Genomic DNA, 14,460 nt, shown 5'->3' on the forward strand with positions numbered 1-14,460 from the left:
TCCATAGTGATACACTGGACCTGTGGTAGATGAAGGTCTCAACTTAATCATCTTGTTGAAACCTCAAGATTAGCAAAGGTTATGCAAGGTTTTGCACTATACAATCCTCAAAACCCTCTTCTCTCTTAGCTACTTAACTGCTCCCAGGAAGAACTGCCACAAGGAGGATTGTCTGAAAGCATTGACCCCAGGAGAGCCACATTGAGAAGATATTAAAGGAAATGTTCAGAGAGATGATCATTTTACCAAGTTCTCAAATCTACTTCAACAACAACAAAAAAAGATCAGTACACAAATGTGACAAGTCATCCCAACTGCCCTTGGACAACTTCATCTTGCTCTAAATATCCTTGAGCTCTACACTTTCTGAAACTGGGCATAGCATCCATTCTGAAAAGCTTATTCCTCTTTCTGACTTCCCCACTTCTATTCAAGGCAGCATAATCCCCCCTCAGAGTGATATTGAACTTCTCCTCCCTTACCTTAATCAACCAGGTACTAAGTCTTGTCCATTTCCTGTGAATACTCTAATGGTATAGCCAAATCTTGGAGTGGGGACTTCCTGTACCTATACATAACTGATAGACAAGTCTACAAATTAAGTGACTTTCCAGGGTCACATACTTAGTAAGTATCATAAACAGGACGTGAATTTAGGTCTCCTTTGTTTCAAGGTCAGCACTCTAGCCTATATACCACATTTCTTATGCACTATCTCTCTTATCCATTCTTTCCATCTATATGCTTTGTCTTCATCACCTTTTATTGTGAATTATTGTAGTAATTCCTCACTGTTTTTCCAGTCCCAGTATTTCCTCTTCTTATTTGTGATATAACATTTGTAAAGTACTTGGCATGATGCTATCAAAATAACTGAATGCTATTTACTAAATATGGCGGCTAGGTGGCACTATGGATAGAATTCTAGATCTGGAGTTAGAGCACCATTGTCCAAATCTGGGCTCAAGGACCTATTAGCTTGGGCAAGTCACCTATCCCTATTTGCCTCAGTTTCCTCATCTATAAAACAAGCTGCAGAAGAAGATGACAAACCATTCTCTTATCTTTGCCAAGAAAACCAAATAACAGCAATCCTTTTTAGATGGAATTTGTAAACCTCTACTATGGATAAAGTTAGAGATAGATATATGATTAAGGATAGGAATTGTACTTATGATTTCATTGGTAGAGAGAACCTCCAGGTAAGGAAATTCCTTCTACTAATGCAGGATTCTTCCCTGCCATTTTTAGGCTTTGAAAGTAGTCAAAGACAGTGAGGAGGTAGATCACACAATTGGGATATATGAGAGATAATTCTTGAACGTAGATCTTTCTGATTTCAAGACCAGCTCTATCCTTGGTTCTCACTATATAATAATTTATATTTTTGAGGTGCATAGGAATACTTTAAAATTTTCAAGGTATTTTGGGAGGGAGAAGACTTTTTTAGGTGGCAAAATGCATAGATACATGCATTTTTTAAAAGAGTACCAGGGAAATTCTAAGGAACAAGAAAGGATAAAGCACATTATGTATGTGTGGGGTGGGGCAGATTGGAGAACACTAAGAAGAGAAAAGATATAAAAGTATGGCTGTTGCCAGCTCCATTTTCTTTAGTGTTAGTTTGAACAATTGTGATTCACATTTCTTTAGTACTTGAGGTTTATAAAATATAAGCATTATTAGCCCAAATTTACTGATGAGTTTGAAAAGTGGCTCTATGGCACTGTTTGACTTGGACTCATTCCAGGGCTTTGTGATTGAAAAGAATCAGGAGATGAATGAGTGAGCTCTGGGAATAGTAAATGCTCTAGTATTTGGCAAAGAGGTTGTGTATGAAGGGCTGTTAATTGTGCACAAAGGTAGAGTGCTGAACTTGATATCAAAAAGACATGAGTTCAGATTCTGCTTCAGATACTAGCTGTTTGATTCTGGAAAGTCCAAGTTCCATGCTTCTGTTTACTCATCTGTGAAATAGTGATAATAAGAGTATCTACTTCACAGAATTGTGAGGATGTAAAAAAGATAATATATATCAGGTACTTTGCAAACCTTTGTCAGAAACACGGAACCTTGAAAAACATGGAACCACCAACGTAGTTAGAAAGAACAAGTCTTTAATCAGGACAAGGGTGATGATGCTCTAATGGCCTCCACACAGAGTCATGTGCAAAATATCACACAGACACAAGCTCCAAGACTCTGGAAATACTGTCTCTGGAAACATTCCTGTCAAAGGGGATTATCCAATGAGCTGAAGAACTTGGGGTCATATACACCTTTGGAGGAATTAAGGACAGGAAGAACAATTGATTGGCTTACATGTAGACAAAGGAAGGAGGATTCCAACCAGGGACTGGGCTACCTGGGAGAAGCCTAGGTACAAAGGAAGAAAGTTCTAAGACAAAACAGTACTTAATATTTTCTTATATCTATTAATTTTATCTAGGCTGAGGTCATTGGGTATTTTAAGGTTTATTCATCAGTCTAAGACAGGGGTTAGTCTGGGACTTCCCTGAAGGTAAATTCCCAAGGGCCAAAATTAAATATGGAGGTTTCATAAAACAAGACATCCACCTAGCAGTACAATATAAATCTAAGTACTTATTATTTCTCTTTGTATTCCTAGAATCTACCATCTTGTCTTTCACAAGCAACTAAATAGATGGCAGTTGAAGAACTGAGCATTTATCCAATGTCTATATGTTAAAGGTATAACCACAAAAATGCTAAGTTTATATTTATCCAAATTATATGATTTCTAAGACCCATAATAATATTATATTACTTCTCTCTTTTCCTCTATGGACCCATTCTTAATCTTGAGTTCCCTTCAAGTTCATTTTTCAAATTCTTATTACATTTCATTTTTCAGTGACTTTGAAAGTCTTTTCTTAAAGGATTAACATCACTGGTAAAAGAAATAGTTGGTAAACCTTTCAGTGTATATAGTTTTGAATAAATATTATTATTAGTCATATTATTTATTGTATACATTCAAAGATGAACCTGGTTGTATGATTTTGTTTCCTATAGGGATGGTGTCTTTTTGAATGGCTTAAGGTTATAATGAGGAAGGCTTAGATAAAGGAAACTTACAGACTCCTTGGATAGGAAGATCAATTCTATAACAAAACCTTTTTGAGGTTAAATTGGTGGTATGCATGGCAGTTGAGGTTAGGTTTTAATTTATGCTCTTGTCAAAATAATTCTTAATTTTGTAGTTCTGTTTCAGATATTTTTAAATATAATTTTTATTTTATTTTAAAAAATGTTTTTCCATGGTTACATGATTCATATTGTCTTCCTTCCCCCTTCCCTTTCCCCTCCCAGAACTGATAAGCAATTCTACTGGGTTATACATATATTAACACTCAATACCTATTTCCACATTATTCATTTTTGTAATAATCTTTTAAAATCAATCTCCAAATCAAATGCCCATATAAACAAATGATAAATCATGTTTTCTTCTGCATTTCTTCTTCAACCATTCTTTCTTTAGATGTGGATAGAATTCTTTCTCCTGTTTTAGGATTTTGGAAACTCCTCCTTTCCAATATTGTTTAACTGACAACAACTTCCAAAAATAGCTCAAAGTTGTATTATAAAATGTGTATTAAAATAGCAGTCTAGATACTAGTCTTACATAATTCAAAGTAAATTTATGGGTTAATTTGACTATTGAAGAAAGAGGCATATTTTATATTTAAAATATGTTTTTAGTGCCTTCCTATACTTAATTTGGTTTATTCCCCCCTACAACTAATTTACAGAATAATATTCCTAAGAACTATGGCTAATTTTAATTGAGATCATAATACATTGACTAAGAAAATAACTTGGTTTTCCTTATAAAATAGTCAGTGATTGCCATAGAAGTTATTCATTTCACTTAATTTCAGCTCATTTAAGTTTAAGTTCTGTTAAGTTCATTTCATTTCAGTATAATGGCTTATACATTAAAGCAACAATTATAACTGTGAACACATCCTGAAAGATCAAATATTCATACATGCCCACACACATACAATTCTAATAAAATGAAGCCCTTTCAATTTCTTGGTCATTAGAATGTATGAGCAACGCCTTGCTTGTGCTATGGAAAAATATATATGTCATATTTTATTTGAAATAAGATTATCAATTGTTACATATTTTAGACCTATATTTTAGAGAAAATTCAAGAAAGGGGCAATAAATCAAGGGGGAAATCATTGTAAAAAATCTAATAGCATTAAGAACTTTGCCTTTTGAGCTATGTTATCACTATAACTACTTGATAGGGTCATTCTATTGTATTTCACTTTTTCAATTACATTATAATAAAATGCTGCTTTCTTAGTATAGATATACCACCATGCCTAATATCATTAACTAGTTGCATGAAAATGTCAGATGAAACAATTAGTTTCACTGGAAAAGTGTCTGAAATAGGGAATTGTCAAAAGCCCTGGTAGTTCAGTGTCAACACTTCATGGTAGGATTTTATTGTTGTAAAGTAACTATGGTTGGGATATTTTCATGCACAGTCATATAGTGATGCTTTGACTGACAAATTCCTTGGGAACAAAATTCCATTTACAGAATTAGCAATATCAAAACAGGTAAACAGACCACAAATTATTTTCCTAGATTGTTTGTAGTCAAACCACTCCTAGTTGCCTGTGCAAAACAGAGTGCCAAGAACTCCCCTCCTTTATATGCCTCTAATCTAAGGTAAATAGGACCCACTTCATGCAAAATTGTGAATCCCCCAAAGTTAGCTATTTTGTGTTTGTTTCAGGTCTCATCTTTCTTCACATTTGTTCTCTTTTGTAGCAATCTACCTCCTAATTTCAAATGTTCAATGCTTTTCTTTTTCTGTTTGACTCTTTACCTTCTGTTTTAGAATTAATACTGTGTTAAGTTAGTTCAGTAACTTGCCCAGGGTCACACAGCTAGCAAATGAATGAGGCTAGATTTCGACCCAGGAAACGGAGGATTTATGGTCTCCAGGCCTGGCTCCCTACTGACTGAGTCACCTAGCTGCTCTATGCTCAAAACTTTTCTACACTCTTTTTCTTCCTTGACTCTCTCAATTCAAGGATGAATTGATTAGTAATATAGGCAGCACAGTATAATGAAATAACTAACATAGTCAATCAAATGAGCATTTCTTAAGAATTTACTAGGTGTTAGGCACAATCTTAGGTCCTCTAGATACAAATACAATTGTTTCAGGAAGTTTATATACTAATTTAGGCATAAACTTTAGTTCTAACTGTGACTATGCAACTATCTATTTTCATGTGACATCAAAGTCTTTTTTAGTTGGGTAGAGAGTTCACTGGGATCAGAAGATTTGGGTTTGAATCTCAGTTTGTATTCTTTGGGGCTACCATTTTGTTGGGTGGAATATAGAGAAGTATACTAGGTAATAGTTCAATTAGATGGGTTAGAACCTGGATGAATGACCAGTAAAGGGTAATAAATAATAGTTGATATTTGGGAAATGAACTTTTTTTTCCCCCCCCTGGAAAGGGAAATCAAGTTTAGCTGCTGAAAGATGTGCATAATAAAGGCAGGGATATCAGCAAGGTTGGGAGAAACCAATAACCTTTTCTTCTTAGCTTACCTTTTACTGGGATCAAATTCTTTTAAAGGAGAGTGGATTATTGGGAATACCAAACTCAGCCCAGACTTATGAGAAAAAAAGATGATTTAAACCTGAGGATACTCTGTTTGGTTTTAGTTAGCTAAATGTGGGGGGTATAACTAAAGAAATGTCCATGTAATCTTACCAGGGTTAGGTTGTAGCTTTTATACCTTGGCAGGCTAGAACTGGTATGGACAGAATTGTCTTGAAGAGATGAGTTCAGAAATTTGTAGCAGAAAGGAACACTTATAAGAGATTGTATGCTCTTTGGTCACCACAGTAATATTCAGCTGAGATTACATGCTCAGAAATCACCAAGAGACTTTCAGTGAATAGCAGAACAAAATAATGTAACCAGAAACCACCAGAGTTCCTGCAACATTGGAACTATGCATTATTCTTCCATACATGTGCTATGATTATATGTGTTCCACTTATGTGTGATCTTTGTGCTTTCTTTCCCCATTAATGGTGTTTATGTAATAGAATATGCCCCTAGTTCTGGTGCCTGGAGTTATTTTATTATGATATTTCTTATTTTGCAATCTCATTAAATGCCATTGATATACATTAAATTTATGTTTTGATTGGTGAGAAAAAAGATGTCCTTGGTTGGGGGCTCATGAATAGAATATCTTTAACCCAGGAGAATTGTTCTGATAACCCTACATGTGAGAGGGAAATGCCCTGTGCATAACATGTAAACCTAGAAGGTCTCCAGTAGAATAAATTTGGGTTTGTAATTGGCTCTATTCTAGCACTTTAAAAAATAAATTATTTGGATAAAACCATTCATACTTATCTAATTTTCAGGTGATTCAAATCTGGGAAGCATTTCTAACATGCTGGATCTAAAAAATGCTTAACTCATTTGAACAATGGGCAAAATCTAGTAAGATGAATTTTGGCAAGCATAAATATAAATTCTACTTGTGTTCCAAAGATCAGCTTCAAAGGAAAAAAGGAAATATGGCTATGAGGGAGTTTATAAGAAACTAAGCTTTTAGCTTTAGGGTACCACAGGCTATCAATATGTTATTAATGCATTGAGGAGGTCAAAAATGGGACTGGATCTTGGGCTGCATTAAGAGACGCGTGGCTTCCTGAAACAATGAGGTAGTTTCTCTGCTGTCTTCTAACCTGGTCAGATCCCATATGGAATTTTTGTTTAGTTCTGTACACAGTGTTTTAGGTAGGGCATTAAGAAACTATCCAGAATAGAGTAGCCAAGGTGGTGAAGGCTTGAGTTTATATCAAAGGAGAATTAGTTGAAAGAACTCTGTTTAATCTGGAAAAGAGCAGACTCAGATGGGGCATTCTAGTTGTCTCAGAATATTTGAAAGGTTATCCTATAGAAGACAGATTAGGTTTATTCTATTTGGCCCTAGAAGACAAAACTCAGACCAATGAATGGAGATTTCAAAGAGTTCAATTTTACTTTGATGACTGGAGCAAAGAAAGCAACAATAAAGAAAACCCAAATATTTTCTACCAATGTTCCAAGGTGGAATGGGCTATCTTCAGAGATGGTAGGGTTTTCCTCCTTCGAGGTCTCAATGACCATTTGACAGGAATATTTTAGTGAATTATTTTAATGACCACAAAAGTAGTTTTCAACTGTATAAATACTGTGATTTTGTGACTTTGGATCTACCAATATACAAAGGAACCCCAGCCTTCAACCTCATATATTTTTCTTTGTCTCTCTATCTCTGTCTCTGACATTTGATGCTTAATTTCTTCTGAACTGTGCTTATGCTTATAAATGTTACATTTCAACTCTGTCATGTTTAACCTAAATTTATTAACTAGCCAACTATTTTTCTGATTTCTGGCTTTCAGTTCCTTTGTCCTTGAGTTCATTTATTCCATCCGTGATGTTCAGCATAGTCACCCTCTCTGCCTGCTGCTGGAGGTACACCCTCTGCCTGGCGAGTTACTTCATAGTCTGTAAAAGACATTTGAGTTCTCAGTGCATGCTGGTTATGATGGCAGGGGGCGGGCCTGGGAAAGGAAGCTGGGAGAGAAGAGTGCGCCCAGCAAAATGAGAAGGCATCTTATCACTTGGCTGGGAAGGTTTTAATACAGGCTTCTCACCAATCCATACAAACTTCTGCCTTTCAACTAGTCTGGCCATAGGTAGAAAAAGAAAAGGAAAGTTTCCCCCCAGATACCATGTGGCCTCCGAAAACATTATCTGCAGCAGATGTGTGGATGATGGTAATGCCACGTAGCACAAGGCTTTCCATTGCTCTGCCTCTTTCCAAGTCCCATTTGCATCTGCCTGCTGGATTAATATACTCGCTGTAATAAAACCGGCATGGATGTTGGCTAACTCACGGTTTGCTAAAGGTTCTTTATGGCAACATGCTTCATTGTTTACCTAGGTGTGTGGCAATATTCGTCCAAAAGCAAGCAGAGTCAGAGAAAGGCTGAAGCAAAGAAGGATTTGTCATTTAGAAAGCAGTGCAGATGAGGCCCTGAGAAAACCTTTGCCAAGTCACAGGTGCACACCACCTGAGAATGTGAAATCATATGCCCAGGGGGCAGGGGGAGGTGGGGCCGAGGCGATCTCAGAGTCTGCAATGCCCCTATCACAAAGCACAATTGGGCATCTGTTCTATATTTTGGTCTTTTTTTCAATTAGGCCTATTGATGTTTCTCACAGGTTAACATACATCTCCACAAAACAGAGCTAAAAAGGAGACTGAGGTGACAGAATAGGGATGGAGGAGGCTTCTAAGCCCCATGGGAGACATTTTCCAACATTAAGAAAGCTGCATTGATGAAAGAGAAGGTCATCCTGCCCCTGTTTTTTCCTCTTGCTCTGCTAATGCTCTGTCTGCTGTCTGCCTCTACTCCTCTTAGGGGCTAGCCTGTCTGCTTTCCTTTTCTTTTTTCCTGGAATGAGCCTTATTGACATAAAAGAGAACCACCAAGACCAGGAGCTTTGCTTAATGAATACAAGGCTCATACTGGGGAGGATATTGATCCTAGATTTGTGGCAAATGAAAATGTACTTATTTCATGCCTAATGAAGTCTTTTAAAAAGTTTTTCTTTTCCCTAACAATAGCTAGAATTATAGCATCCCCCCATGAGACTTGAAGGTTCCTCTGACCTCTCGTTACTATTCCCCTCCTCTCAATCGCTCCCTCTCTCTCTATCCCTCTCTCTCTCTCTCTCTCTTTCCCTCTCTCTTTCTGTCTCTTTGTCTCTCTCTCTGTCCCTGTCCCTGTCTCTGTCTCTCTTCTGTCTCTCTGTCTCTCTTCTCTCTGTCTCTGTCTCTCTCCTCTCTCTCTCTCCTTTCTCTTTCCTTTTCTCTTTCTGTCTCTGTCTCTGTCTCTCTCTCCATTGAAATATGGAGGGAAATGTCATAAAATGTATTATGTGTTAAGCACTGTTCCAGGTAGGTGCCAAGATAATTTGATGATTAATATCCCATTCAATAATACATTGTCAATATATGTAGTATGATAAGTGATATGGTTTATATATACACAGGGCCTAGAGTCAGGAAGACCCAAATTCTAATCTAACCTCAGACACTTAGTAGCTGGGTAGCTTGGGTCAAGTCATTCACTCTCTGCTTCGGTTTCCTCAACTGTAAATCAGGATAATAACAGCACCTATGTTGTGGGATTGTTGAGAGAATCAAATGACAGCATCTGTAAAGCATTTAGGACAGTTCGTGGCTCATAGTAGGTACTATTTCAGTGTTTATTGCCTTCCCCCTTCCTTCCTTCCTTCCTTCCTTCCTTCCTTCCTTCCTTCCTTCCTTCCTTCCTTCCTTCCTTCTTTCCTTCCTTCCTTCTTTCCTTCTTTCTTTCTTTCTTTCTTTCTTTCTTTCTTTCTTTCTTTCTTTCTTTCTTTCTTTCTTTCTTTCTTTCTTTCTTTCTTTCTTTCTTTCTTTCTTTCTTTCTTTCTTTCTTTCTTTCTTTCTTTCTTTCTTTCTTTCTTTCTTTCTTTCTTTCTTTCTTTCTTTCTTTCTTTCTTTCTTTCTTTCTTTCTTTCTTTCTTTCTTTCTTTCTTTCTTTCTTTCTTTCTTTCTTTCTTTCTTTCTTTCTTTCTTTCTTTCTTTCTTTCTTTCTTTCCCAAGTATCAATTCCAAGATAGAAGAGGAGCAAGGACTAGACAATTGAGTTTAAGTGACTTATCCAGGGTCACACATCTGGGAAGTATCTGAGGCCACATTTCTGATCCCGACTTTCTATCCTCTGAGCCATCTAGATGTCTCTCTGCCTTTAAACCTCTCCTCAGATTTCAGTCTAAGAAAATAGACAAATAACTGTTTTCAGCTTATTTATGCATTCTAAAATAACTCATTGATACCCTAGACCACATTAGCACTTCTGAAGTCATTACAGACCTTCTATACCCCTACAATTATAACAAGGACTTTTTGCAAACTGAACAAATATCACAAGCAAACTCACAAATAATACAATTATGACTCTAAGTTGAGGCTAAGGGGGTACTCCACCCTTGACAGGATGAGGGGAGGGGAGTGGGTGGATGAGGCAAAAGTCCTGGCATGAGGTTCCTGCTGGGAATGACAATGCCTGAGAGGGAGGGTAAGGAGGAAAGATCTCTCACCCTAGTAGGCCATCTGGTAGCTTCTTATTGGAGCTAATTATTCTTGCTAACTAGGTGTTAAGTTCCACTATTTCCTTGCTGTTCAATGATTGCAAGTGCTGTCAGTGCCTGTTAAGTCTTCCCCTTAAGATAAAGCCCCAGTTGCCCTGCCCTATCCATGTTCTTTCCAGCTCCAGTTCTGTAGACATTCTCTGTATTTTTGATACTTGTCTTACCTTAAGTGGGAAGAATATCTTATATGTATAATATTGCATCTGAGAAAAGATTATGGCTAGATTTTCTTAGCAATTTCCCATTTAATCAAAATCAAAACCCAAACCCATGCTATATCAGTTCAGGTGAAGGCAGGAGATCAAAGTATGCAGCTTCTGAGAACCCTGTGTAATGGGGCTGTCTTGAGGAAGAGTAAAATAGAGTCACCAAATGGGCAAAGAATACATCTTTCAGATGAAGGTAACGGGGCTTTAGTTGCTGTGGATGACTGCTGTTCCTCTGCAGTCCAGTTCCTGGACTTCCCTGTAATGTAGCATACCATGAATCATTAAAGCAAGCACCACTTAGGGGCTCCTTGTGTATGATAGCTGAACAGTGTAAGCTTAACTGCCTCACAGCTCACTGCTACCTCCATCTGCTACCTTTCACAGTTTTGCTAAACTCCATAACTAATACTCTCTGCTGCATTTAAATCACTGGAGAGGCTGAGGTCTGAAGACCTTCAAAGAGTAGCAGGATAATGTTGTTTCACCCTCTCCTCTCCTCCTCCCCTTTCTTCCCTGAAGATTTTTTAGATGTTACTTGAGAACAGGACTTATAAGAAGTTCCTGATGGAGTCCCTCCTTATACCCCCAGCATTAAACTATCTTGTTTCTTTCACAACGTACTTGACTAAAGGAAGGAAAACTTATATTTTATGAATTCTCACAATCACCTTCTTTCCAGAAAACTAATTTGCAAAAGCATTTTTCTTTTATCGAGCGATGTTAACATACCAGACAGTTATTCCCCCAAATTTGAGTGGAAGTCGCAGTGGAGAGGCTACAGGGGATATAAAACACGGGAATTGTAAATCTCAGGGTTAGGAATGTTGCAGGCTACATCAAGTCCAGGCAACTCACAAAGAAGACGTCCTGAGCACTAGAGGCCTCGTGATATATGTTGTTGGAGAAATAGAAGCACTGACCAACCCACAGACCTTTGAATAATTGAAGTGCATTAAGACCCATTCCTCATTAAAAGGACTAGAAAAAATTATTTTTCCTCATTAGCTCTAGTGACAAACCAATATCTAAAGCCCATAGGCTTCAAAAAATCCCTGACATAATAATGCATATCAAGGAGTGTGTGAATTACAGAAGAACCAAATCATAGTTTGGGGAAGGACTTCAGAAGTCATCTAACATGATAGGTGCCTGTGTTAGTATCACTTCTATGATATCCCCGACCACCTGCCCTATAGTGAGGGTGGTGGCTCACTGCCTTCTAAAGTTGTTTCTTCCATATCCAGATTGTTCTAATGGTTTGGAAATTTTTGTTAGATCTAGCTGAAATCTTTTTCTGTATATTCCACACATTACTCTGAGTTAATCCTGGTAGATCCAAGAATAATAGATCTACTCTTTCTTCCCTATGACAGATCTTTGAATATTTTAAGAAAACTATTGGATCTCCTACCATCTTTTCTCTAGGCTAAGTCTACCTTGGGATCCTTAGAACAGCTAAGTTGTACAGTGGTTAAGGTCATGGACCTGAAGTCAGGAAGATTCATTTTCCTAAGTTCAAATGTGGCCTCAAACACTAGTGCTGTGACTCTAGACAAGTCACTTAATCTTATTTGCCTCAGTTTCCCCTTCTGCAAAATGAGCTGAAGAAGAAATTAGAAAACTGCCTTAGTTTCTATGCCAAGAAAACCTCAAAATGGGGCCTCCAAAATCAGACATAAACCAAATGAACAAAACATCCCTAATTCCTTTAATTTATCTTCAAATGACATGATAATAATAACTGACATTGATATAACACTTTAATGTTTAGGAAGCCTTTTATCATGAATTAATTTGAGACTTATAATAGTAAAAAGAGAGTACCACAGATAATATTTATCATGTTTTATGGATGAATAAACAGGCTCAGAGAGGTTTAATAGTATGGTAGAACTACAGTTGGAAGGAGCCTTAAAGGCTACATATTCTAAACCCTAATTTTTTTTTTAAACCCTTACCTTCCATCTTGGAGTCAATATTGTGTGTTGGCTCCAAGGCAGAAGAGTGGTAAGGGCTAGGCAATGGGGGTCAAGTAACGTGCTCAGGGTCACACAGCTGGGAAGTGTCTGAGGCCAGATTTGAACCTAGGACCTCCCATCTCTAGGCCTGGCTCTCAATCCACTGAGCTACCCAGCTGCCCCCTAAACCCTCAATTTTTTTTAACATTATTTTATTTGGTCATTTCCAAATATTATTCACTGGAAACAAAGATCATTTTATTTTCCTCCCCCCACCTCCCACCACCCTTCCCTGTCCCATAGCCAACGCACGATTCCACTGGTTATCACATGTGTTCCTGTTTCTAACCCATTTCCATGTTGTTGATATTTACATTAGAGTGTTTATTTAGAGTCTCTCCTCAGTCCTATCACCTCCACCCCTGTACTCAGTCAGTTGCTTTTCCTCATTGTTTTTACTCCCACAGTTTATCCTCTGCTTGTGGATAGTATTTTTTAGATCCCTGCAGATTGTTCAGGGACATTGCATTGACACCAATGGAGAAGTCCACTACCTTCAATTGTACAACAGTGTATCAGTCTCTGTGTATAATGATTTCCTGTTTCTGCTGCTTTCGCTCTGTATCACTTCTTGGAGGTTGTTCCAGTCTCCATGGAATTCCTCTACTTTATTATTCCTTTTAGCACAATAGTATTCCATCACCAACATATACAACAATTTGTTCAGCCATTCCCCAATTGATGGGCATCCCCTCATTTTCCAATTTTTGGCCACCACAAAGAGCGCAGCTATGAATATTTTTGTACAAGTCTTTTTGTCCATTATCTCTTTGGGGTACAAACCCAGCAGTGCTATGGCTAGATCAAAGGGCAGGCAGACTTTTATCACCCTTTGGGCATAGTTCCAAATTGCCCTCCAGAATTGTTGGATCAATTCACAACTCCACCAGCAATGAATTAGTGTCCCTACTTTGCCACATCCCCTCCAGCATTCATTACTTTCCATAGCTGTCATGTTAGCCAATCTGCTAGGTGTGAGGTGATACCTCAGAGTTGTTTTGATTTGCATCCCTCTGATTATAAAAGATGTAGAGCACTTTTTCATGTGCTTATTAATAGTTTTGATTTCTTTGGCTGAGAACTGCTTATTCATGCCCCTTGCCCATTTATCAATTGGAGAATGGCTTGATTTTTTTGTACAATTGATTTAGTTCTTTGTATATTTGAGTAATTAAACCTTTGTCAGAGGTTTTTGCAAAGTTTGTTTCCCAATTTGTTGCTTCCCTTCTGATTTTAGTTACATTGGTTTTGTTTGTACAAAAACTTTTTAATTTGATGTATTCCAGATTATTTATTTTGCATTTTGTAACTCTTTCTAAGTCTTGCTTGGTTTTGAAGTCTTTCCCTTCCCAAAGGTCTGACATGTGTAGTATTCTGTGTTCACCTAATTTTCTTAAAGTTTCCTTCTTTATGTTGAAGTCATTCACCCATTTTGAATTTATCTTGGTGTAGGGTGTGAGGTGTTAATCTAAACCTAATCTTTCCCACACTGTCCTCCAATTTTCCCAGCAGTTTTTATGAAATAGTGGATTTTTGTCCCAAAAGCTGGGATCTTTGGGTTTGTCATATACTGTCTTGCTGAGGTCGCCTATCCTGAGTCTATTCCACTGATCTTCCTTTCTGTCTCTTAGCCAGTACCAGATTGTTTTGGTGACCGCTGCCTTATAATATAATCTGAGATCTGGGACTGCAAGGCCCCCTTCCTTTGTATTTTTTTTCATTATTTCCCTGGATATCCTTGATCTTTTTGTTCTTCCAAATGAATTTTGTTATGGTTTTTTCCAAATCAGTAAAAAATTTTTTTGAAAGTTCCATCGGTATGGCACTAAATAGATAGATGAGTTTGGGTAGGATGGTCATTTTTATTATATTGGCTTGTCCTATCCATGAGCAGTTAATGTTTTTCCAATTGCTCAAGTCTAGTTTTAGTTGTATGGGGAGTGTTTTGTA

Source organism: Monodelphis domestica, chromosome 8 (genome assembly GCF_027887165.1).
Source record: "Monodelphis domestica isolate mMonDom1 chromosome 8, mMonDom1.pri, whole genome shotgun sequence".
Classification (NCBI taxonomy): Eukaryota; Metazoa; Chordata; class Mammalia; order Didelphimorphia; family Didelphidae; genus Monodelphis; species Monodelphis domestica.